Source organism: Macrosteles quadrilineatus, unplaced genomic scaffold (assembly GCF_028750875.1).
Source record: "Macrosteles quadrilineatus isolate MER2022 unplaced genomic scaffold, UCM_ALF_1.0 Scaffold_9__3_contigs__length_116548681, whole genome shotgun sequence".
NCBI lineage: Eukaryota > Metazoa > Arthropoda > Insecta > Hemiptera > Cicadellidae > Macrosteles > Macrosteles quadrilineatus.
In genome coordinates this window covers 25,423,529-25,448,047 of record NW_026542602.1, presented here as the reverse complement: position 1 = coordinate 25,448,047, position 24,519 = coordinate 25,423,529, and the positions used below count along the sequence as shown (strand labels likewise).

The following is a 24,519-nucleotide window of genomic DNA, read 5'->3' as shown; positions in this document are numbered from 1 at the left end:
TGCAAAGTTTCCACTTAGTCCGAATTTGTTAGGTCGAATGGCTTTTATATCCCTAAAATTCTTGGACTATTTGTATTCCACAGAAATGATCAATTTACTTTCGTGCATTCTGTTAGTGCCTCAATTTCTATAAGTTTATTTTCTTTAAATGCCTTCAGATTTAACTTCACATTATATCTACCATTATAAATGTTCAAAGTCTAAATGCTAAAAAATATAAAGTCTAATCTCTGCTAGATGCTGTGGGAAAAATAAAGTGTTGAAGAGTTAACAGAATATAAATATTTTATTTTGCACCAATTGGCAGTTTTAGATGAGGAGTAGTATTGTCAATAAAATAGTGCATTAATTATTCTGGAGCTGCAAGATTAGATTGAGTAATCTTCTAGCTTGTTTATTGAGTTTGAATCGATTGAAACTTTTTAAATGTCTCATAAATGTACCATTGGAATGCTACATTTATGAGACGAATATTTGAGTTGCACTAAAAAACCAGTACTATAGTCACCACACGGCTTTGAAAATAGCATATTTCCAGGGGAGGACCCCCAGACCCCCCCCCTGCTAGTGTGGAGCACCCCCGTTAGCTCCCCTTTGACAAAGTCCTAGAACCACAACTGTTTACATAACAATTATATGAATTTTTCAGACAATATGAAATAACAATGATAATTTTTATATTAACGGTGATGTCTTTACTCTTGTACGGTTGTAGAAAGTACGGACATTTTTTAGTTATATTTATTAATAAAAACACTAAAAAGCAAAAATCCAAATCACCTAATAGAATTGAAATAAACTTTAGAAAAACTTTAGTTCTATAACTTCAGTTTTAGTCGATTATCGAGTAAAATTGCTTTTACTTCAAATTGCACCCAATTCGGAAAATGATTTAGGGATTCATGGAAGCGTTCGAAACAATCCGAGAAGTAATCAAATCTTTCCACTCCATTATCCAAAATACTTTGATGTGATTTACGAAAGGATATTGGAAACCAATGGTGAACCGTATGTAGCTTCATCATCTCATTGCGTGGTTTGTATTTGTTATTGCTATGGAGGATTATGTGATCAGTTGCGCTTCGTATTTACGATACATATAAGTTAAATTTGTTAGTATGGTAAAATGTTAGTGTTTGTGAGAGCTAAGTAAGTCACAAATCCAATTTTAAAACTCATATAGTCGTAGGCCTACTCATCTTTTAAAAGATTTAATACCAAATATGTTTTTTCATAGCTTATCCATAGTACTATGGGAAGATCCACTTTAGGGCGGGTTAAATGAGAAGATTAAGTGTAGAACGCCTATTCTGAAAGCGCGGGTTCAATTCCCACCAATCAACAATGACCTTTATCCAAATGAAAATACCAGGTTCAGGAGGTTTTGGAGTTAGCATTAAGCTGTAGCTTATTTCCAAAAATCAAGTCAACAAAACAACTATGGCTCTCAGGAAAAGAGTTCTTTCTCTCTTTTAGAGATAAATCCTTACTAATTGTTGTGTAAGCCTAAAAAGGCTTCTTCAATAAAGTGGACTGTAAATGAAGGATAATGAATTTAATTTCGTTTACAAAAAAATACGGACTTTTAGTTAATTAGACACGATCAAGCTAATATACACACGAAGTTCTGAGTCAAAGGTCTGGTAAAGTTTGGTCATACCATTTTGCTTCATTTGTAGTTCGATTGAGAAGATGTCCAAAATATGTTCACACAATTTAGTATGCGCTCAGTTTAATCAAACTAAGTTAGGTTATTTACATACACAATAGAAAAAGTTAATTTCAATAAAATCAAAATAGAAAAAAAATGAAAGATGCTACACAAACAACAAGAAATTAGGAAGGTAATGGAACTTTTTTAAAGGGAATGTTTATATTATTAATTTGTTTCGTCGTATCGCGTGTTGCGGCCATATGGATTGTGAAATCTGTTCTCTCACACACACTGTCATAAAGATCAGCTGGTCTGCTAATGAATACTGAACAATGATCCATAAGATAATTAATTACAAAAAAATGTTTCGTAAAATACGAAAATACGATATGTAAGCGTTACTAGGGTTTTACACATGTAAAATTACATTATATCCTAAATCGATACTAATAGGTATTTAACAGAATAACACCTTGCTTAATTGTGTAAAAAAACTAAATACTAAATCCACTTTTAGTATTTAACGAAGCTTGTTCATGAAGTATCCTTGTTAAAAAAAATTAAATACTAAACCAGAAAGGATAGAATAATTAAATAACAGTTTTAATCTGTTGAGCCTCTCTTATGGCAATCTATTATCAATAGATTAATGCAGATAACTACAGTTCTAAATAAATTTCTAAAAGTATTCACGTATGTTAATTAAATTACATTTTGGATCCATCACTTGCAGTGAATGTTTTCAGAAAGAAACTGATACGAAAAATTTAACTTAAAAGAGTTACAGCAATACCTACTCCGTAACGTCTTTCTCTGACAATTCAATCGTACTGATTTCTGTTTACAAGAGAAACTGTAAACCGGCTAACTCTCAGTGACACTCTTCTCTTGGTGGAGGGGTAATGGAGTTGGGGGGGGGGGGTGTACAACAGATTGACTGTTGTCAATACATCATCCGTCGGACTGTCATGGATTGATGTTTTAGCTTAAAAACTGCGAAAATCTGAGAGGTTAAAAGATTTCTTCGGGACCACTTAGCGAAAAGGTTTTCAGTCCACGTTATTGATCTTCTTTAAAATTTGTAACAAAGATTGGTAAAGTTTACAACCTCTTTTATCTACGAGTTTAATAAACGTCATATACTGGACGTTGCTGCGTGGAACTTCTTTATTATGTGGTGGAACTTATAGAAGATTAATCGTGAGAGGTGAAGCTCATTGGAACAAGCTGTGTAGCTTAGTGGTTATAGTCCTCGCCTAGTGTTCAGAAGAGAGAGGTCACTAGCTTTTTGATGTTTCAAAACTTCTACCAATTGCCCTTCAATATTGGGCCTTTGTTATTGCTCCTGAACAATGAAATAGCTGGTCTTATTTAGTAACAAAGCTAAGGTACAAAGACCGTCTCACTCCATCACTCTACAGTCACATTTCAGTCATATTCTGCTTAAAATATGTAACTAAGTGAGCTTAGCTGTACAAGATTGATGTTAAACAATTAATTGTTAAAATAGTAACATTATAAATTATTATTACGATAAATAATGCATTAACTCGCGCTGTCTCTGTTGTTAAGCATAGCAGTGTCGCACACTGACTATCTACCTCAACCTGTATGAGTAGTAGCATATTAAGTTACAGGGAAGTTACAGGAAGAAGGTGTTTGTGAACGAGTATGACAGTTCCCGAGAAATTTTACTGAAAAAACGTGCTTTATTATCTTTCTTGTAGCAGCAAACCTAAGTACTCATTAAGCCATTACTCATTACTCATTACTCATTACTCATTACTGTTATTTAAATAGGGATTACATCTGACAATTTAACGATAAATTAAAGTGTGAATCAAATGAGAATGAAAATTCTTTTGTTCCGCAGGTATGTGATTCAGGTATTTATATTCCAACCTGCATATGAAATATTTTTTACGCCACACTAGATTATTTTGACGAACTTCCCACGCAAGGATTTAGTCCAGAAAACAGCTGTTTGCCACCAGCTTATTCAAATGGGGTTTCATTGCGTACTACTGTGCTGCAATGAGTTTTGCCGGACACCAATCAGCTGATTATACTGTATTTAGGTGGCAGTGAGTGGTTATAAACAAAAACATAACCTCTCTTAGAGGTTATGACTAGTGATTTTTAGCCCTTTAGTTGGTGGAAATATATAAGTATTTGTACGGATTTAGTAGTATGGCGTAAACTATCGTACGTAACTCGTCCAAAATGTGTGTACCGGACTCGTATGGTAATCCCGTACTCGACTTCGTCTCGCACGGGAACGACCACACTCGTCCGGTAAACACTTATTTTCAGGACTATTAACGTAATATACTATTTTTATTTATGCTCCTTGACAAGATCAATCAATTGTACGTGTTTGCCAAAACATCAATAAAAGTCTCGTGTGTTACTGGAAGTTGTTCCATAAGTGAGAAAGTATTTGTATTATGTGGTTTTACACCTTCACATTTCAAATTTCTTATCATGTGTATGGGTCTGGTGTTATGTATTATTGGGTCAATGATCTACTTACATAACACTATTTTGACAAAGTTTAGTCTCTCAGGTAATCCTCATATTTTGTTAGCCGAAAACCAACCGCACAAAAACTAGTTATAGAAAGTAAAAATATACTTAGATGAGGTGATTGTACTAGCTCAAAATTAGCTATGTATTATTGCATCAGAGGTCAAGAAAGAATAATGGGACAACCTAATATACTTCATGATGGTTTAGATTACTTAAGTGTCGAGGGATCCCTCTTTATTAATAAAATTACAACGGTTTCTGATTGGTATTGTTTCATCTTCAGTTGTCACAGACAGGGTATCAATCAAATGACATCCAGCCTATGGCATCTGTCATAAAAATTCACAATATAAGCGAAATAAGGATCTTAGAAGTATAAAACCAATTATTCAACAGCTTAGTAATCTTAAAACTGTTTGATTATTTCAGTCATCCAGAGGCTAATTTACCATAAAAAGGTCTTCTAATTTCAATTTTCGACTCCGAATATCGTTTCTCCTTTACTCGTACCTCAGCTTACTCACAAGTCTTAGCAAGGCGTTTTGTTTGGATATTCTATGAATGTACACGTTAGACGTTTGATTTCAATTCCCTTCAGTTGTATAGACATCACTTTGAATCAAAGTAACAGCCTGCCTTATCTACCTAACTGCATGTTACTTCTCTCGCGTGCATTTGGCGTATAATTTGACAATGTATATGCCAGTATTCAGCAAGGCCTCGGCGAATTTGCACATCATCACGTTGATTTGTAAAATAATTACAGTCTAATTGTTTCCAGGTGATAAACAGGTCGAAGGCCATTCGCTGCTCTATGAGGCGTCACTTACCATCTCGGGCATTGCGGCGATTCAGATTATGTCTTCAGTCAGCAACTGCCAACACATCACTGCAAGTACAGATTACGTACAGTCATTGACTTCCTGGACATCATTGCGTTTCATGTCTTCATGTCTAGTAAATACATCTGTTCCTTTCACTTCGTTCTCAGGGATCAGCTCCATTGTCCCAATCCTGGTCTTGTTTTATCTAAAGTAAACCTAGTGATACAGTAGATGATATCATCAGTCCAATGGCAATGGCCAATATGGGTTGAATCTAACTAGCTTGAGAAGGTAGAGTGACCTGAGATTAACAAAATGTATTTTGTCATTGATCTCTGCGCATCACAGTGAATAAAGATTATGTCCACAGTCATTGACTAAATGCCTACCCGAGGATTACTGTAGTTCCAGATTATTTATATAGTCAATAACTTAATAGACATCACTACAAGTACCAAATCACGACAATAGTGATTACTATCGAAAGTAACTCTCGGAGCATCACTGGAAGTAGTAGCATGATCATATCTCGTCTATGGATTGTTTCTAGGCCACTTGGTAAGAACAAAATACTGGATGTTGAATTTTCCTCTGTGGATCTTTACCAGTACAAAATCATGCTAACTTGATATGTATCATTAACTTTGGTTGATGAGGTACTTCGTGATCAAGATTCTAAATATTCTTATTCCACAATCAACATTTGTGCACAGCATCCAAGATCGATTGATGTAATCGAAACATCGCCTTAGGACATGTTAGATCATTTTGCACTCCCATAACTGGAATACAATGGTTGCGATGGGACATTGTTTTTGTTTCTTGCTCGATTCAAATGCCGTAACAACATTTTACATATAGGCTATTGTGTGCCAAGGTCATCAACAACGGTTTTTGCTGCAAAGCTGTTTTGATACTACGAGTACATGTTTTAATTGACATACATATTACTTATGTTGTATTCTGTTCAACCGTTTATTTCTTTAATCGTACAATAGTGTCTTCTAATTTTAAAACTCAAATACTGTTACATTTTTTTCATCCACAGATTATTTTAAGCATCTATCCTGCATAATCTTTTTAAATAGAAATTTAAAATATAGTAATTTTGTATACTAAGATTTTTTTTCTTTGAATTTAAATACACAAAGACGCTCAAATTATATTTCTTTTTGGTGAATTCTACTCTAAAGGTTTTTTTTTATTTGTCTACTAAGAAAATAGCGTTGGATTAATAAATAAATAATTACAATTTGGTTAAGAATCTTTTGTTCTCAGAATCAAATGAGCAGAATTGAGATTTAAAGGCGTTCATTAATCTTCTGGATCCAAGCATAACATTTTAGATTTTTTTCAACTGATTTGAAAATTTAAAAAAGTTTGGCCTTATGGGTTGCTAAGTAACTATGTTGGTTGAACAAAATAACAAGGAAAAAGTAAAAAAAGTCTTGTAAGATGTGTTTATAACAAGCCATCCACGGTATACTAGCAAACTATAATAAACAGTACAAAGGGAAAACAGCAGTTGTTAACTATTGAGCAATTATTACACTGAAAAGTAGTTCCGATCAAATACTGAATATTTTACTTGGCTCTCTCCTACCAAAACTAAACACTATGAGGCAATTAATTGTTAGCAAACTTTGATTTAACAGTGGAATGACAATTTAATATTATTATATTTATTTTATGTAAAATGTCAGCTGTTTTAACTTACAACCTGTCAAAACAATGTTTATGAAAGTATAGGATATTATAAACTAGTGAATTTTACCACCAACTGTAAAATAAATTAGTTTATTATGGATTGTGAAGTAAAAATTTCCTTCATAAGAAATTGAAATTCCACTGAGCCTTAGATAAATAAAAACTGAAATAATTTGTAAATACAGCGTGAGTTTCCTTTATATTGCTTTTACAATAATGTAAACTATACTGAGCCATGTCTCGGTCCTTGGGTACTTAAATATAAACAGAGGGAATAATACATCGTTTTTAAATTTATCAAGGGGATCAATCAATATTTAGGTGTATATCTCTACTTCGAAACTTATGACATCCAAGGAGCGTGTCTCAGTAGATTTGTATAAAGTGAAATAAACTATATGTCAGCCTATTTCATAGTATATCTTTTTGTAAACTATCATTCCAGTCATGGTGGTTTTCATATTCACCGGAAATAAACAAATAAATACAAAAATGTACAGACAAACTTTAAAAAACCTCTATTGTTTCATGATTCTGTAAATGAATATGGTCTGCATTAAAATTGAAGGAGAACTCAGAGAAGTGGTTTATTGAAAGGGCTATGTAAACTGGTGACGGACTGGCAAGCTTTCTCATGTGTACTTTGTTGAAAGAATACACATCCCGTGTCCACAAGGCGACAGTGTAGACAAACATGGTCCTGTGTAGGATTACGTACCTAAGCGATATCACCTTTCACTTAATATCTAATAATGTTTCACTCAGTTCTCTACCTCTGGCATAAAAGGTTTGCATTTCTGCAGTTCATAGTATCAAATGTTTCCGTTGATCTAAAGATTGCTATGGATTACCAGCTATAAAATTATAGTTTGGCAAAACTTATTTAAGCTCCTTACTTATTGTTGTACGTGTTAGTATTTATTGTGTATTAAAATATCTTTCAGCTTCAGGATCGAACTTCGATTGTCATTGGATCGTAATTATTCAGATGACAAAAAATCATTCCAAAACAATCCACAAATTGCTAACCCTTTTCGAAGTTGTGTTACTAAACACACCAGTTCACGGAGTAATTCCTGGACAGTTTCCAGTAATAGAAACTAGTTACTGTAGGGGCATTGCGTGCGGTGACAGTTCGAAGTGAAGAAAGAGTGAAATCCGCCGATGGAAACCTGCGGAAGTCTAAGTCATTTGTTCATATTTTTCAACTTATACAATAGTTTTAACAGATTGTTCAACATAACAGCTGATTTAACAACTTATGTAATTGGTTCTTTTGCAACCACGAACATTTGCATAAACAAACATGTGATTAATAGTATATTTCGCACCTAGGGCCGAAAACGAGGTTTTTCCGGCTCGAGATAGTTTTAAGTTTGAGACGAAGTCGAGAACTTAAATCGATCGAGAGCTGCAAAACCATTTTCGGTCCGTGGTACGAATACTATTTTTCACCACACTACTACTATTCACAATAATAATAATGAACTGATAGTCAACGAAACTTTAAGGTTATGTGAAGAGGTAATTTCAGGAATCGGCAAAAATAATAATAAACAGTTGCTAGGCAACGGTGAAAATAAATCAATTCTATTTCAATGCTATGGATACTGTTTGTGTAATTAATATGCAAGCAGACAGCTGATTTTGCGGCCCCGGGATGTAAAAACCTGCTCGGTCCCCAAATTACGATGACAGCTGGCATGACCAGCAAAACGTAACTTTCAGCCACCAATTAACGTATGTAATACAGCCAAAAAAATCATAGTGTGGTGAAAAAAATTTTAAATTGAAATCCACAAGCTCGTCTCAGTCCACATTGAGACAAGTCAACTCGCGCATACACTACTCAATACGATGGTGGTCTACCATTGTGTTGTTTTTTTGCGTTGGCGCAAAAAGGCTTTTCCAAAGTCTTCTGTGAGAAAAAAAAGCATCCATATGTATTTCCATTACACCAAACCTAATAAACTAAACTAGCTTACTTTTTTCATTTCAAGGTATTTGCCATGGATAGATCATTACAATTAAATCTTTACAGTGCAGTATACAATACCTGTTTAAATAATTACAGTAGCTCCAAAATAAAACGTTTTTCTCTTCTGTTGCATAATAGGGGAACCCAACAACTACTTACTGATGAAGTTTGAAATTACAATTGTGTACAGATTCCGAACAAATCATTTTCAAGGATAACAAATTCGAATATTAAAACATAAGTTTACTGTGATTTCTAATTGCTTTTGTACAGTAACAAAACATATAATCAATTAAACCGAGTGTGGAACTTTCTCCCCAATTAAATTTGCAGATATATAACAATACATGAAAGTCCGGAATCATTTATTTTATATTGCAGCAAAACAATTCATTGGCAATTACACGAGCGCTACGTGTAAATTACATTAGCGTTAATCCGCAATAATACCCTTTCTAAAACCCGCATTTTACAACGTGTGGATTTATAGCATTGGACCTCTCATGCTGAAAATTATAGTTATTGATTTGCACTGGCGCAATACATAGTAAGTGGATTCTCGAGAACTGTTCGGAAATTCCATACTTAACTTTTGAAAACGCTTGCTAAAAAATCAGGAATGCAATTTTTTAAGGTCAAAATGTGAAATTATAACCCAAACGGAACAAACAATTGGTTGAAATATGCATGTTAATTCGATTGAAATGTCTAAAACCAGTCTTTCCAATAGCGACAAGGGGAGTATTGGATAAAAAGTGTTGGATTCATTACAATTACTCACCCAATCAAAATTATATTCTAAGACTTTGGCTAATGAAACAAGGTTTACTTTGAAATATCAAGTACGGTTCCGTACTGGGACGTGGCTGATGTATTGGTTAGACCACAGCCACAGGTTGCAATTCTGTTCTGGCTGGAGGCCCGGGTTAAGTATATTGGCTTTTGCCTATGTGATATTGCCGGGACCAGACGATTCTGTGCCTAGCACAAACTGCGGGTATAGATATCAATAACACAAAGATAAGTCTAGCATGAGAGGTAAGAAGTCCCTGTCTTCACAATAATTGTCTTCAGATAATAATGTCTCTTCACAATAATTGTCTTCAGATAATAATGTCTCTTCACAATTTTTGTCTTCAGATAATAATGTCTTTTCACGATAATCTAAATGACAAGTCTTTGCTCTGTGTATTCAACATAATGTTTTTCTTTTGAACTGTATTTTTTAATTTTTTTAATAAGCAAGTGAATTGCTTACAAGCATGTTTTATGGTATTGTTGTTTAAAATTTTGATGATATTTCGTAGCCTTCTTATCAAAACATGAGACTAAAGTCAAAATTTATTATTTCGATAAAAATATGAGGTAGTGGTTTCATGGCAAAATGAGTTTTCCTAAGGCTGTGACATGGTGAACTTTATGGGGTAAAATTGGGGGTTTCCATTTCTTGCCCTCAAAACATTATGCGATTCGTTTCAAACTATTCTTTAGAGCTTAAATACCAAAAAAAGTATATTGAAGCGTTGTTGCATGCGTTAGGGTTATGGAAAAAATTGCCACGTTATTCTTATGGAGAAAACCTCTGTCTGTCTGTCTGTGTGTAGTCTTCTGTTGCAGAAAACCTCAGTCCTCTTAAAAACTAATGTCGTTTTAACACGAAATAAGTCTGCCAAATTTAAAGGAGTACTTTAGTACCTAGGCAGGTAAATGGAGATTCGTATTGTCTGCAGCTGTTTACTTTTGATGTTATGTGTACTTAGCCCGGCAAGTTATGTATTTGAACACGCTCTTTAACTTGCAGTATGCCGGAACAAGAATATAGACACATTTTCCTTGATTATAAATTAGCTTCTTGTAAATCAAACTAATTATAATCACCATAAAATCAATTTCAGCAATGCTGTGTCATTGGAGGGGATGCACGCCTGTTTGCCCTTCCATTCTCGATGTCAACAGAATCTCGCAGTCAGTGCGCTCGCCTGGCCTGAGCAAGTTGCCAGCAACATTCCCGAAACGTCAACTTTCGCGCAATATTGTTTACTTTCAGTATCTGTTTTGTAGTTCGTTTCTAGCTGAAACATTATTACCGGTGAGTAAAACCTAGCAATACAAATACTAATTAAAATGTTTTTTGAAATTCAAACTGTATAATGGTTTTAATTTTAAATTACAATTTACGAAGAATGATGTGTTATTTTATTTTACAGTAATAAACCATTTCAAATATTGAATTTGTCACAGTATATGGATTAAAATATTTAAAGGTTTAAAGAAACGACACATTAAATCTGTTTCTAATTTCAATACCATTATATGTTTTTAATAAAAAGGTGTACTTAATCGTTATTTTTCTAAATATAAAACAAGCTGAGCAAGAACTAAATATTTTCAAAATATTTTTATCTTAAATAGGTTTATAAAACATGCTTTAAAAAGGGAAATCCGATAGGATAGATATTTTCAAAACAATTAATTTATGACGTATTCGACAAGTTCTACGTCTCATTCAACAAGCGAACGATAAAACCAATATTTCTTAGAAACAAGACGAAGTTTATGACATTTGATATATTTTATTGAATTCCTATTTAACAACATCTAAGTTTACGGTCGATACCTGATATGAGCATTATTTTAACTACTATAGCAAGGCATGTCCATTTCATACAGTTTAAACCTGTACAGCCATTAACAAATTTGTAATTGAAAATTAAAAAAAAAACTGCCTATATGTAAAACAAATAAGCTACATTATGTCACCAATACAATAATAATTGTATGGAAATCATCTAATTACATTGCTAATAATAATGCTGGGTCGTGAACTTTTTAACATTTTAAAACTAATTGTGTATATTGTTATGTATAACAATATATATTGTTAAATGTATATTGTTTTTCTTTGTCAACTGTCTTCTTTCTTAGTTATTTTTTTATTTGTCAGTACGGGTTATTTGCAATCAATGAATTGTTTTTGATTATGTAAAATGAGACCTTTACAATTGGGTTATCTCCCCCAATGAACGTGTTGTCAGGTAGGTAAAACCAACGAACTATAGTTCGTTGGGTAAAACTTGTGATAGATTTTAAAGCTCAAAACTACAGAATGAAACAAATGCATCTTAATGACTCCAAATAAAAGTATTATTTTGCAGGCCTGAAGCCCGAAGGTAGATATCTCACGTGTACCAAAACTAATATCGCAATGCCAAAACCAAGTGTTTCGAAACCACCAATTATCCTATTTCTGTCGTTCAGTAGAGTGGTTATTAAGAGGTGTGACAAGGTAAACAGCTGAGGATTGGTCTCATTCTCTGCAGCCGACAGAGTAGAAGTATCGGTAATCACCAATCAAGCTCACTTTTACGATCTTTGTCAATTGAAGTAAAAACCAAATCAATTTACGAGCCATAACCCACTTCGAGGCAGAAAACACACTCATCTTAATGACGTCGTCAAATCACCAAGCTAGTAAATTATTTAAACTATTTAGTAAATTAATTAAAATTAGTTAAAAAATTAATTAAAAATTAGTTAGTTAAAAATTTGTTAAAAATTTAGTTATATTAGTTAAAATTAGTTGGTAAAATTAGTTAGTAAATTATTTTTGAGAATAACTACTATAAAACAGCTAAGCAGCTATTGTTATTCATATGTACCGGTACAATATTATGAAACTCTGGAAGATACATAGCTCAAAACTAGACCCAGCTGTCCTTGATCTTGATCAACTATTAAAAAAGTCCATACACAGTTCGGACTGATCTTAGTTAGCAACACAGCTAAGGTACGCATCTCGATTACTCCACAGTCACCTTTCATTCGTACGTTAGTTTAGTCCCCATAACAATATTCTTAAGTGATACTTACTATCAACATATACATTATTTTTCAACAAAGAATATTTACTACCGGTAAAAAAAGAACAAGTGTTTTAATAACCAAAGCGACTTGCTACAATATGACAATTATTGTTCATACGACCCTAACTTCACGAAGATAACTTCGTAGTCTTACTTTTGACTGTAGAGTTCTTCTTGCGAGGTTGCAAAACCGAGCCCTAAGGTTTGTCTTCAATCTGAGGAAGTTTGATCATATCTGCCTATCGCAAACAGGCTAAGGTGCTCTCTTTGGAAAAACAATGTTTTCTACAAACTGTTTTGATTGTTCATAAGACACTGTCTTCTAATTTGCCTCCCTATTTGAAAAGGAAACTTGTGCCTCGAACATCGGTTAGGAAACACTGTACTAGACAGGACGGCTTGCTTGAAATGCCGAGAGTGCGGCGTGAGACAGGAAAAAAGGGGTTCTCATACTTTGGACCCCAGGAATACAATACCCTTCCAAGAAATATGAAAAGTCTGTCATGTAATTCTTTTAAGGCCAGATTAAAGTTAGTTTAGTTTCGCCTACTGTTTGTACCGTTTGTAATTATTGTGTAAATGTATTGTGACTTGAGTTGTCTTAAAAACCAGTTTTGACTGAAGACCGCTTTAAATAAAGGCATTTTATTATTATTATTATTTTAAGCAACATAAAGCAGTGCTCAATTGTAAAATTTCATTATTGCAAAGCTATTTTTTTAACCCTTAGTCCCTTAGTCTGAGTCAGTCAGGTCATAATATTTTATACATTTTTATTATTTAAAAATTATTCTTAAAGAGCATTGAATGTTTTATCACAATGTTACTAAGATCTGATAATTTTACTTGATTAATCACAGGGGCTCTAAAAATAAGAAATTAAGTGTTCTCTGGGAATATTTTCTAAAAAGGAGGTACAGTATTGATATTCTTTAATTTATCTAAGTCTAAGTGCATTTCAATCATTATGAAACTACAAATTTTCATACAAACACTCCTTGTTCACATATATTAGTATTTACAATAAGAATATTAAAAAGTAACTCTGAGACTTTCATGCAAAATGCATAAAATACTAACAATATAAAGAATAAAAGCAGTATGATTGAATTATAGTAAAATTGGTCACCTTAAATTAAATCTAACCTTAATTTCAAAATTTCAATATATAAAAATCAACGGTCCATTCTTTATAAGTACACTCAGTTTTTTTATTGTCATGTTTGGCAACTTATTTCCAAATAATTTTGTATATATTGATGAATGAGATATTTTAAATGCAATGAAATAGTGGTTCATGTCTTCAAGGCTAATAACAACACACAGGCTTACCATTACATCAGATTTATTTATAAACATTTATATCAATTATACGAAGAATATTACCTCAAAACCATTTCCTTTACTGTCAAAATATGGTTACTAGTATTTTTAATGCACAATGAACAAATCAATTGTTTGAGTGTGTTAGTTAACGTACAATATGCCAATATACCATCAACCAGTGAAACAAGAGAAATGTCCCAATGATGTGTTATGTTATCCCTTCACCGGAACCATAGTCTCATCCTGTGTTGCCACAAGTCATATAATGGCGCAAGAAGAATGTCAATCAATCGGTTATGGAGATTTCATGCACAAATGTACTCGTCCAATTAAAGAATGTTACTGGTGGAACATTTTAACTTTAATTTTAAGTGAGATACTATGTTTATTACACGCAAATAATGCTTTCTAATGAATATTAGTAAATATATTAAAGTACTAATTTCTTAAAGCTTCAAGATTTTCAAATTCCAGTTTACAAGTTTTATATCTGATATATCCATCAATTATAGCATTGACATGTCTTGAATGAGCACAAATGTACCATGTATATTTTTATTTACAAAGTAATCTCATTCAAATGCATCTTGCACTACTAAATCGTATGTCCTAGTCTAAGAAATTTTATGTCCTAATCCTGATCTTACATTCCTTTGGGCATTTTAAGTTATTCTGAGGTGAGGCTTTAAAAGTAGAATCGGAAGTAAATATTGATAGGTTTCCATGACATTATACTGTATATTTCAAAACCTGCAGTGGTTGTGTACTGATATTTACACTACCATGACATCTGAAATGAGCAAACAAGAATATTTCATCTACTAAATACAACAAGTAAATTTGTTTTTCGACTGGTCAAAAAATAGATAAATATCTAAAATATGGCATTATGGATATTTTAAAACACACTTGATTTTCACCACCGTATATTGTTTCTAATCATGAGTAATAACGTAATAATTAAACACTTGTAAACAAAATATACAGCATATAAACTCTTCCAAAAAATGTTGTTAATTTGTATGAATTTAAAGTTGTATAGTTAAGAGTAAGTTTACCTTCTTACGACGCATTACGGTTGGTTATTTTCTTTGTCAGCGACTAATATAAATGCCATTATCGAGGATAGCATATCTTGTTATTAATCTTTCATCCATCGAGGACGATACTAAGTGTGTTTATGTGTGTGGCGAGTATGTCAATTAATAACTTTAAATAATGGAGTACTAATTGAGATCACCACTAATGATTGTCTTTAGTGTCCTCTAGTGGCTTCTGGTATTTTACTAGTGTTGTTGGACGTTACTACGGAGTCCCATTAGCCGAGACAATTAGTCCACTAGTACAAGTTGAAGCCACTAATATCCCTCCAGAGTCTAGAGCAGTGGAGGGTTTGTTAGCAGAGGAGTGTAGTGGCAAAACGTGTATACAACCGAATTAAAACCGCATTTCAATGAAATAGATAAAAATGAAAATAATCTGGGACATTTTGCATAATCCTACTTATGACATATTACTTATAAAAATTTTTAAGCGAATGGACATAGCACACAAACTTCATATAGTGAGCAATTTTATATTGTAGAAAATATTGTAATCCATCAGTACATAACTAGAGAAACATTTCAAAAATAGTCTTAACAACCAAACAGTCACGATTTACTTAAAATTGGTGGGTGCTTAAAATTGTATTTACTTTTAGAACTGTTATTTGTCATGCGAAAAAAATTTTATTTGTTGCAAAAGTAAATAAACCCTTGTTTTTCTTATTTTTACACGAATAATGCAAACATTCAAAATTATTAAGTGCTTATTAAGTATTTTGCGTATTGAACGGGTCATATTAGACATTAAATTTCCAAGTGTAGTTAAAAAATGAAGTTTATTGGCTACCTGAATTTTTAAGTAGGCCTATAATGTTTACCTAAATTTCCTTTAATACTTAAACTTCGTAAGTTTAAGCTTTGTAATACATTTATACCTGCCAAGTATTTATAAGGTGAAAACAAATGAAACAAACATGTTAATTTAACTTATAGATGAAGGTTATTTACTGAGCAAGCAACGAAACTACCAATACAAAGTTTATTATTGATCTATTAAGTAGTTTTACAAGGTTAATTCGCAATGCTCAACTTTCATTTTTAGACTCATCTTTTTTGCAAGTATGCAAAATGTAACATGAACACAGTCAACAATTTCATCGTTATAAAAAATCTACATTCGGACCGGAGAAGTATATTTCCCTGAGGAAATAAGAGGAAAATAAAAGACATGTCCTCTTTACAGCCTGCATTGCCTGATCTGGCAACTCAGTTGGCCTGTTTGCCTGGCAGGCTGGGTAATCAGGTCTGGGGAGGTAGAATGTCAACTTACAGACAACCTCCAATGATTAAACTCCTTCTTTCCACAACAATTGAAATCTACATAAAGGTTTGCTTTAGTTTACGGTAAAGTTAGAAATATTATACACGGAAGGTTTAAATATGAATTCAACGTAAAATTATATAATATGAGTCATTTACATGTATTTGGGGTTCTTTAATCAAGTTGATGGATATCTAGTTTTGGTTAACAAGTGCCGAAATATATTCTCACCATATATGCAGTTAGTATATTTGTATTTTATGACTGATCAAACATCACAATAATTTATTTTTTGTGCTTTGAAGTATTGAAACAAATCTTTTTAAGATCTAACTAATCTAAAAATTGGTTCGAAATCAGGATTACCTTAAAATAAAATTGCATTTGGTAGTTATTTTCACTTAATCTCTTAATTGTTATTTTATAAGCTAAATAATTTCAAATAATATTAAAATAAATGGAAATTTCAAATACAATCTTATGTGTTTCTTATGTTTGTGTATCTTTCCAAATAATATATTTTGAAAGTTTTTTCCTTAGGAAATCAAAATATTTTCCTTTCGAAATCACTTATCCATTGTTGATCAGAGTTGAGAAAATCCCTGTATAAAAATTAATAATTGCTTTAAGGTCAAATAGACCCTTAAACCCCTTAAAAGTTGCTTTGGTTTTAGATCAAATATTGGTCTAATAGAAAATCAAGGAGAAAATAAGGAGAGTTCATTTTAGGTGTAAGCATGAATTTGACTTGTATCACTTGTGAACGATAAAAAGAAATATTGCAAGTCCCTCCGCACTTGGAAGTGTATTGCACATTAAACTTGTAAATATTCGTCTTCTGTAACATTAAGGCGGGAACTTGATGAAATTCCCTCCAAAACTCGCGGACTGTCCCGGGTACCGCAAAGCCGCCCCGAGCATGAATAATGCGTAGTTCTATTATAATTTAACTTTGTTAGCAACACAACAACCCCCAGAACAAGATTATTAGGTATACATATTTATCACCCATCAACCCCATGGACTTAAAATCTAATATTATAAAACTATGCAGCATAGCAAGTTAATTGCCGTTCCAATGAGTCTTCTGTTGCCGGGACCGTTCGGTGACTATGATGGCGTTTTATTTATTTATTGTGTTAAGTTGTTTTTTTTTTTTTTTTAGAGCATATCCACTATGGGGAATAAGCAATTTATTTTCATTAGATAGGTGGCACAGCATTATTTTGATGTCCCCACCCTGTTGCTTTGGTTTTGACATTGTTCAAATATTGGTTTTTTTTTTACTTTAACAATTAAAACGTTAAACTTTTACTACACCCATCAATGTAATATTTAAAACGTAGGCTTGGAAAAATAATTGTTTATATTTGAGCGTTGTTGTATACGGTCAAAGGTTACGGGGAAAACTAAAAAACTACACATTTAAAATTACCATTTTATTTTATGAAGAAAACGTTAACTTCTTCATGAAGAAAAGAAACGTTAACTGTTTTACTTTATTCACCTAATTGACTTATTTTATACCATACTATTATCATGGCACACATTGTTTTCTCTCCCTGTAGCAGCAAACCTCGGTACTCTTAAAATTAATATTATTTCAATAAAGAATAAATCTTACAAATTTTTATAAATGTTTCATTTTATCCAACAAATTGAAATTCGCTTAGTCTGCAGATTTACTGTGTCAAGATAATATTTTCTTCCATTTCATGTAGATTTTTTCCTTTTTCAAACTTTTACAAAGTTGAGTTTGTAACTAAACTAATCAGCAACATTTTGCTGTTGAATATTGGAACCACATACGTAGATGAGGCACCTCTTTTTGTCATCAAATAAATCCAAGCCTTTTAAATAGTTGTTACTATTTAGTTTTAATATTATTATTTTGCAATTTCCAAAAAAATATGGTATAAAATCGATCTAACTAGTGAATAAACTTGTAATAGATTTAAAGATAATATATAAAAAATTATTAACTTTGTATTGGTTGTTTAAAATTTTTAAATATTCATACCAAAATTATTTCGTTAACGTGATGTATGAATTTAGCCTCTAATCATAAAATATAAGATTATTTATTTCGTTAATAAATTTCAAACGAAATAGTAAAACCACTTTATCGATAAAATATAGGTAAAGCAATAAAATTTGTTTATTTATGTATATCAGTAACACTAAAACAAGCGTTACTGCAAACCACCTGTCGACCAATCGGAGAGTAATCAGGAAAACTACGATTAAATTGCCTTTAAACACCCTTTGGGAAATTTCCAGGAATTTCAGTGACCTCAAACTCTACCACTGTGTATAATGTGTCAAAAGCTTCTCATTTTATAAATGAATGTGCAATGTCGGTGATATAGTTAGTATTACATCGACTACATGATTATTTCAATAGTAATCATGCAATATAACACGGGTTCAAAGCAAAGCGGATTAGAGATGTTTTAAATGATCATTAGGTTAACTTAATCCATATGGATAGAATAGAATATAATTACAGTTCTTCTATGCAATTTTTAAAGTGATTAGGTTTGTTTGCGTTTCAGAGTTTTAAAATCCAAAACTAGTCTTATCTCAATTTCTGTCTTCCTGTTTTATGTCTGAATTCCTCTCTGGAATTGTGTTTGTAGGGCAAAAATGTCAAAATACGCGGCCTACTCCAAGAGATCTAGAGTACAGAACACGATTCAAACATTTTCCTGTGTTCACTGGTTTAGTGGAAATGTAAAATTAAAAAAAATTTAAGCTATTAAAACATGACCTAACCAAATAAATAAAATAACAAAAGTCCAAGCCCAATTTTGTGCGATTCTTTTTTGCCTCATTATTTAGTAATGTTTACTATAGTCATTTATTGAATTCCAAATATCTGTTTATAGAATTCTTCACCTATGAACAGTTTTTCGGATAAATATTCTTTCTTCAAACTGTCACTGATATGATATTAAAAGGTGTTATATTTACCATAGGACCACATTTCAGGTAGTTGCTTGGACAGGAACTAATGTGTAACACTTCGCTGCATCGATGTAAAGAGTGAACTCACGCCAGTGAAAGTGCATTTCTTACGTATAATTAGAAGAACTTATCAAGAGTAAATCGGGATATCCAACAAATTAAAAAGAATATAAGTCCTACTACTTATTTGATCCACCCTAGTATGAAGCTTTAGTGATTTCTCTTATAGCAAACAACATTGTTATATTTAAAAAACATTGACTTCAACTTAACAGAATATCTAGTTCCATTCATGGCCAAAGCTATTGTACGAGTATACTCACCTACTTACTTGCTACCAAGAAAATACCAGAAAGCTAAACCTCTGCAATCATTTAGATACATAACTCAAAGTTGAGTAAAGGAGGAACGTGTTCGATTCCCGGCACACCCACAAAACATGTTGGTTTTGGAAAGCTCGCTCTAAAAACAATTAAATACACTGCAAATTTCTCCCTGAAAAGTTGGCAACGATGTAGATAACAAGAAAAAATTAACTTATTTGACCTTATTTAGACATTTGAGTCGGGTAAAAGAATAGAAATTTTTTTAAACAGTTGTTTTGAATTTACTAAAACGATGGATAGGATATTTTCCAGTACTGTATACTGTAATTTAGTTAGACCAAACAGCGGAAAGGGAAATAAGCCGGTAGGACACACCAGCTATGTGCAACTTTGTTATTATCCTAAACACAAGTATTTGATACATATGTCAACAAAACTAATAATAATTAATAGTCAGAATTAGGTACGAGATTATGTTTACCTTGGTTGATATTGTTGTATGTTTAAGACCTATAGGCCATGCGTATTTTTGTGTGTAAACGCAATAATTGATTCCACACGACTCAAAAGATTCAATTTATTGTAATTATAATTGCTTGATTTAGTGTGGATAGAAAAATCGTTCGTCCTCTAATGTATATTAGTAACGGTATTTAATTAAACTTTCTGTAAGCCTAACACTTTATAAATTAGACAGAAACTTTATAAAAGTTTTGACACAAAATCATTAATTTCAGTAGAGATAAGGACAGGATGATAGATGTTCGGCTTGTGATGCTCACCTGCTTCTTTCATGGCCATTACAATCTGTTAATGACAACGGTTTGGCTTTGGCCTCCTTTAGCTTTTTAAGTTTGAAAATAAAGATGTTTTTACATCAGTAAAGGGGTTTTGAAATACCTCTAAACATACCTAAAAAACTAACGTTTTAAGATGCTGCAAAAAATGCGATAATTATAGTAATTAGCTTTTCGATGATAAATAAACATGATATTGCTATCACACGAAGGAATCAAATGCTAACAAATATTCTCTTAAACGGGGTCCTGTCCGAAACTACAGTTTGTTGCTCGCACTAAAGGCAAATACTGATTCTGAGTCCACCCTATCTCATTGTGGGAAACTGTAGGGAAGAATATTTCCGAAACCCCCTCGCTACTGGTGGAACCCGAGTGGTGGTTTAGCAACCCTGCGAAACTGACTCTTAAAATCCGCTCTCATGATGGTGGTGGTTTAGGTATATTTAGGTGGTCATAAAACTCGTAACGGCTAAATATTTCCCCTATAACCACTCGGCAACTAAGTTACAGGGTTCAGCATAAAAAGTTAACATAGCTTTTTCATACACTAGGAAAAACTGTAATCAAACATAAATTTAATATATAGGCTATACAGGGTCTACAGAAAAGACCTTAGATAGCACTGTCGATTCACCCAAAATCTTATATCTCATATCTTTACCTACATTAATGAATCTTATTATAAACTAAAATATTCAGAAACTTATGAAAACAATAAAACATCATTGAGTGTACTTGTGCTTTAAATTGGGTGATAAACTTCCCTATGTTGAGGCTGGAGAAGTGGTTGAGGGAGGGTTATAAACAACGAGACTACAATGGCGCTATAAACTTTAATGGCTAGTGTTGCCATTAACATGATATCGTCGGGGGCCCTTTTCATACAAACCCCTATATTGACATAAGTTATCGTTAACCCTCATCCCTTGCCATACGTGCAAGTAGCAATGATGTCACAGGATGGAAAAACGTGCAATATTTGTGCAAGGGGTTTTATTACTTTCAGAATTATTGTGAAAAATAAGCGAGGTATGATTTTTTCGTTGTCATCTGTCTAGCTAAAATAGCTTTTTTAGGAATAGCAAAAAAACAAGGCTATACAGATACACACGTAAATGGAACGTTCTTCTGTAGCTAACTAAAAAATATGCAAAAATGTTTTTAAGAATTCATTCTGTGAAACTTGCGAGCATTTCAAGTGCGCTAGTGATGTTTGTACGATCAATTTTCGATTTAATAATTACAATTAAAATTACTAGTTCTTTTTTTATCCACACAAATCCACACGCTCCCTTGGAGAAATTCATTATCTATGATTGTGATATAGTAATAAGAGACCAACTAATTTATTGACGTTGTCCTACGTGATAAGAAATTAAACAGTCACACTTGATAATAATTGCTATCTCTATTAGGATAATTTACAATTCAATAACACAAATATCAATATTAATTTATTTGTAAATAATATAATTGACTAACTCACGCTTTTGAAAACTTGCAACTTTTTTTTAATTCATCATGTATTTTATTATTAGAAAATGATTATTTATAGTTGAAGTAGAATTAATAATATAGATAAATAAGGTATTTAAATCTTAGATAGGCTATATAGTAGATATTTTTTTGGTTTAGCTTGGTATCTTTGTCAGTTTATTGATCAGTTAAACGTTATTTATTTCTAACATACGAGTTTTATATATATTAGTTCGAAGATTCCCAGTTATCTATACTTATTTAATTATATTTAAAACTATTACCATTGACAATATACTACATAAATGCTATAATTACTATTGTTGTACCACGAGGGCGTGTGGTGGTGTTTAAGAATGTTTGTTTTTTGTTGTTGCGATTTTCGAGGCATAAAATATAAATAAGTTTTATTTCCTTATAAGAACGAACAAAAGATTTTTGATCGATTAAAAGTATTACTCTATTAAATTTTAAATATATCTTAACAATTTTACTATTTGTTCAGGTATAATTTAAGATATGTCGAAGAATTCAAACATTGAACGGACATCAAGATATCACATCCACGACCAGTTGGTCTATAAAGCGGGATTTGGGAAACTGGTTGCATTAATGGTGGCGCAAGTTGGGCCAATGTCAAGGTCGGAGGGAACTGGTTCACCGCACGACCTTGGCCAACCGTAGAGGTCATTCACTGTAGCAGATGTTACACAACCGAGGCCGGCCACTAGCGGCACCAGCTGCTGTTTGTTTACATTTGTATACGTTTTGAAACACCTACTGAAGCTGGTTGAAAATTAAAGTTGTGCCTAGTCTACGTAGATCAAGGACTATTGAAACTTATGATTTTTTGTTCTTTTGAATTACACTGTAGCACTGTGGGTTGAAGGTAGCAACGGTAAGTATGTATTCATGCAGTGGTGACGTGAGGAGTTCTTATTATATAACTTGAATTAAAATACTACACTATAATTAACATTTTACTCCTTTCACGTAGATAGTAGTTTTACTTCGATTTTAATTATTTATATATACGCGAGACTTTTCTGCGGAAAGCCGACTTGAGTAAGTTTGAATATGTACAACGGCTCCGTCCGATAACCCTAAATATCAAAACCATCAGTTGTTAATAAATTATATCTTCATCAAACTGTTTATTTATGTTTACTGTGAAGATAATCAAATAAACCTTACAACCGGTGTGCTTGTCTGTTGGTCTGTAATTCCATTCCAGTTGGACGCATTTCAAACTGACAGGCTCACTCTGTACCCGCCAACTAGAAGTAATTCGATTTAGCAATGCTTTGCCACCAGCAGGCGAAAAAATTTCTGTTCGACTGGGTTTTCATCTTTCATTCAGAAAACCTGATCATTAGATTATCACTTTTCCCTTTGAAAATCGCTTCATGTGAAATTCTTCCAAACACATTAATTATCTCTGTCTGCAAAATATTTTATTAGTAAAATTTATTAAAAATGAAATGACATATAATTTATTTAATTTTGTTTACAACGTAGACCTGGATTATTTTATTATCATGGTTGGAAATTAAAGGAAATTTTCTAAATATACTGCATTTATGTAGTACTAGAATTGTGTTGATAAAAAATTAGATTTTACTATATTAAGAGGGTGGGTCCTAAAAATGATAACTGACAAAAGAGATCAAGGTGTTCACACTGGCTTATATCAGTATTTTTCAATGCCATGAGTTGAAACTCAAATACAGTATACCAGAGAACGTTCTGCATTTTATACATGCATTTCATAGTCTTGAAGTTTAGTTATTTTAAATTAATAAAAACCTCAGGGGTTGACTATTCAGCATTCCGAAACTGCACGTAAATGATTCTTGGGAATACTTACAAGATTGAAAAGCGCTAGCTATGAACTCTATATACTTAATACAATAAGTGGTTTCCTGCAACATTCCTATTTCGGCCGTCTTACTAAATTGGTTTATACTGTTTTAAAACATTTTAAAGATTATGTTCTAGCGGAAAGACGAGTGGTAACTAAAACAGTAACTTTTAGGGCTTCGCCCCCTAGCTTTCGATTCATTTCTGGAGTTCAGATTCAAAGATCCAATGATGCCGGGCAACGAAGCAAGTCATTTTACGCCCCAGTTATGAAATATACAATAAATATAAAATAGCTTAGACTAATTTTATTCCCTCCTATTTTAAAACCTTTATCACTCAGAATGGTATCAATCTTCACTTTGTTCAAAAATCGGCTAAAAGTTATTTAATTTTTCAACCATTATATTATTCTTATACGTATAATCTTGTACTAATCCCCGCCAAAACCTATACTCATCTCTACGTATGATATTGTGAAACTGTGAGGAACGTTAAATAATTAAATCGTTAGTTCATAAAGATTATAAAAATTAAGTTAAGATAGAAAAATGAAGTTAAGATTGAAATCTGTTCCCATACCAAGAGATTGACAACGTCCTTGCAAGAAACCAGAGTAAAAAGATTATAGCAACAATCTTTCCACTAGGAATGTGCTCCGTCGGTTCTCTGGTCAAGAATGAAGCAAACTCCAGATACGGAGGCAATTTCAGAGATCCCCATCCGTAGGTACGTTGAAATGCTGACGACTTTGTATAGCTATCCTTAGCTGTTGTGGAACAGTCGAATGCGTTTGTTAAAAGAAATAATTTTTTTTAACACACATTTTACGTTTCAGGGTA

At 32.5% G+C, this 24,519-nt stretch overlaps 1 protein-coding gene across 1 annotated transcript in view; it reads left to right on the top strand.

Annotated features, from left to right (window-relative positions):
• The first annotated feature begins 10,668 nt into the window (after positions 1 to 10,668).
• The window catches only part of LOC129002759 (putative fatty acyl-CoA reductase CG5065), a 72,521-nt gene continuing 58,670 nt past the window's right edge, over positions 10,669 to 24,519 (top strand). The window contains exon 1 of the mRNA XM_054430798.1: positions 10,669 to 10,781. The gene's annotated coding sequence lies outside the window, so the exon portion shown is untranslated. The remainder of the gene's footprint in view (positions 10,782 to 24,519) is intronic.